The sequence below is a fragment of the Triticum dicoccoides genome, chromosome 6A (genome assembly GCF_002162155.2).
Source record: "Triticum dicoccoides isolate Atlit2015 ecotype Zavitan chromosome 6A, WEW_v2.0, whole genome shotgun sequence".
Lineage (NCBI taxonomy): Eukaryota > Viridiplantae > Streptophyta > Magnoliopsida > Poales > Poaceae > Triticum > Triticum dicoccoides.
Genome location: NC_041390.1, coordinates 113,099,827 through 113,103,424, shown reverse-complemented (window position 1 = coordinate 113,103,424; position 3,598 = coordinate 113,099,827).

Here is a 3,598-nt window from a genome sequence, read left to right as displayed (position 1 = left end):
GTATAACCGCCGAGAACGACCGCCGTGGACCGAATGCATGTGTTGAATGAGATGCTCGAGTTTTGCACCGTGATCGAATCGTCCTTGCGATGTTGCCGTGCCACCGTCCCGTGGGAACCCGGAAGCCGGGATCACCCCACCATCTTGCATGACACGCTCACGCCTCCTTTTGCACCGGTATCTCTGTGAGCTACCGGAACCGATATGTTGCCGTGGCATCATTTTCGGATATGTTGCCGTGGCACCATTTTTGTTTCACCGCCGTGGCACCTTTTTCCTTCCGCCATGGCGACAAATGCTTCATAACATGTTCATGTCAACATTTTCATAAAAATTGCATAAAACTTGTATATGTCATCCGCATCATGATAACAACATTTAAAATGTTTAAACTTGTTGTTGCATTAAATTGCTAAATGCATATGGGGATTTACCGGATTTGTTGTTTTTATATCCGGCCCCATTTAAATTGTTTAGATGGTATAGTTTATGTTATGCTTCACCTCTTGCCATGTTTAACAACAGTTAATATTGTTGGGTAGCTTAAACAAGAGATAACTAAATAATTGATGTGGTGTTCCGTCAACATGCACCTCGTTGCATATTGAGCTCCACTTAACTTGTAGTATTGTTTGTTACACTTTGCCATGCCATGCCTCATTAAACCGGACATGCATCATACTTGTTTGTGCATCATGACTTGTTTATGCTTGTGTGTTTACTATGTTGTTTGTTTCTTTCCGGGTTGCTTCTCTCGTTAGCTTCGGTTTCGTTCCAGAGTTGTGAGGATTTGTTCGTCTACGACCGTTTGTCTTCTTCTTGGATTCGTTCTTCTTCCTTGCGGGATCTCAGGCAAGATGATCATACCCTCGAAATCACTACTATCTTTGCTATGCTAGTTTGCTCGCTCTTTCTATGCCAATGCTACGATGCCTACCACTTGCTTGTCATGCCTCCCATATTGTTGAACCAAGCCTCTAACCCACTATGTCCTAGCAAACCGTTGATTGGCTATGTTACCGCTTTGCTCAGCCCCTCTTATAGCGTTGTTAGTTGCAGGTGAAGATTGAAGTTTGTTCCTTGTTGGAACATGGAGATGTTGTTCCTTGTTGGAACATGTTTACTTGTTGGGATATCACAATATATCTTACTTAATTAATGCATATATATACTTGGTAAAGGGTGGAAGGCTCGGCCTTATGCCTGGTGTTTTGTTCCACTCTTGCCGCCCTAGTTTCCGTCATATCGGTGTTATGTTCCCGGATTTTGCGTTCCTTACACGGTTGGGCTATAATGGGAACCCCTTGACAGTTCGCCTTAAGTAAAGCTCTTCCAGCAATGCCCAACCTTGGTTTTACCATTTGCCACCTAGCCTTTTCTTTCCCTTGGGTTCTGCAGACTCAAGGGTCATCTTATTTAACCCCCCCCGGGCCAGTGCTCCTCTGAGTGTTGGTCCGAACTGGGCAGCCTGCGGGGCCACCTCGGGGAAACTTGAGGGTTGGTTTTACTCGTAGCTTGACCTATCTGAGTGTGCCCTGAGAAAGAGATATGTGCAGCTCCTATCGGGATTTGTCGGCACATTCGGGCGGTGTTGCTGGTTTAGTTTTACCCTGTCGAAATGTCTTGTTGTACCGGGATACCGAGTCTGATCGGAGTGTCTCGGGTGGAGGTCTATTCCTTCGTTGACCGTGAGAGCTTGTGATGGGCTAAGTTGGGACACCCCTGCAGGGATTTGAACTTTCGAAAGCCTTGCCCGCGGTTATGGGCAGATGGGAATTTGTTAACGTCCGGTTGTAGAAAACCCGAAGTTGACCTTAATTAAAATACATCAACCGTGTGTGTAACCGTGATGGTCTCTTTCCGGCGGAGTCCGGGAAGTGAACACGGTGTTGGAGTTATGCTTGACGTAGGTTGCTATAGGATCACTTCTTGATCATACTTTTATCGACCGTGCTTTGCCTTCTCTTCTCGCTCTCATTTGCGTATGTTATCCACCATATATGCTAGTCGCTTGCTGTAGCTCCACCTCATTACTCCATCCTTCCTATAAGCTTAAATAGTCTTGATCTCGCGGGTGCGAGATTGCTGAGTCCCCGTGGCTCACAGATACTTCCAAAACCAGTTTGCAGGTGCCTATGTTACCGAGCAGGTGACGCAACCAAGCTTAAGGAGGAGCTCGATGAAGATCTTGCCCTTTGTGTTGTTTCGTTCTAATTGATCAGTAGTGGAGCCCAGTTGGGGTCGATCGGGGACCTTTGTCGCATTTGGGGTTCTTCTTTTATTTTGGTTCCGTAGTCGGACCTTGATTGTATCTGGATGATGTAATGCTTTATTCATGTAATTGTGTGAAGTGGCGATTGTAAGCCAACTATGTATCTCTTTCCCTTATGTATTACATGGGTTGTGTGAAGATTACCTCACTTGCGACATTGCTTTCAATGCGGTTATGCCTCTAAGTCGTGCTTCGACACGTGGGAGATATAGCCGCATCGAGGGCGTTACAGTGGCATTGGGAGAGAGCAGATGGAGGGCGGGGGGTTCGTCGAGGAGGCTGCAGCTGTGATCCTCGGGGCTGTCGGCATCGATCTTGCGGATGGTGAAGCCCTTGTCCCAGTTGTCCAGCACCAGGTAGATGTGCTTCTCCTTGCGCTTCTGCCGCTTATACATCCTTGAGTCGTCCATAGATGCGATTTTTAGTTGCAGCTATGGGAGATATGAAATTGGTGTTTTGGAATGTGATGTAATCTTGCTTGCTTTTTTTGAACATCATCTAATCTTGCTTGCTAGTCGATGGGGGAGGATGTATTTGTAGAGTAAGACTGCTTGGGTGCTATTCCCTCCGTTTCAAATTACTCGTCGGAGAAATGGATGTATCTAGAACTAAAATATATCTAGATATATCCATACCTGCGACAAGTAATTCGGAACAGAGGGAGTAGTTGTGATCAGAAACGGAGTCGACTCCCAAGTCGGCTATAGTTTGGAATAATCAATCAGCTGCTTCTCACGTCCCGGTTACATGTGCTTGACTCGGAGACCACCAAACCCTCTAAGCAAACCCAAGTTTAATGTAACTCCTGCCCAAGCTTTCTATAAAGTAGACATGAACATTTTTTTTGGACGCGTCTAGTGGGCGGCCAGCTGCCCACTAGTGCGATGGAGCGGCCGGCCTGAAAAAGTAAATACCTGTCCCCCCGCGGTCCCGCGCTTCAGAAAAGGAAACTGAGCACCAACCCGCGCGATCGAGCGGCTGCTCGCGATACGCGCAAACAGAACGAGAAGAAAAGTCCTCCCCCACGTGGCCAGCTGTACCTACCCAGCCCTCCCACGCCCGCTCGCCCCCACGCCACCATGGTTCCTTCTTCCTCTCCACGAAAGAAGGGATCCAAGGCCCTTCTTCCTCCTCCTACATAGCAGCCATTGCAGCCCCAAAGTAGAAAAAGAACTTGCTTCAGAAAAGATCTAAGGGCAGGGTGGTCAGATCCATACCAGGCAGCAACATCAGGGCAGGTAATTTCCCTCCCTCTGCCTCTCTTCACCCCCCCTTCTTCTACTGCATATGTCAACCCCCTGGAGAAGCTGCTTCCCCCCTTCCTCC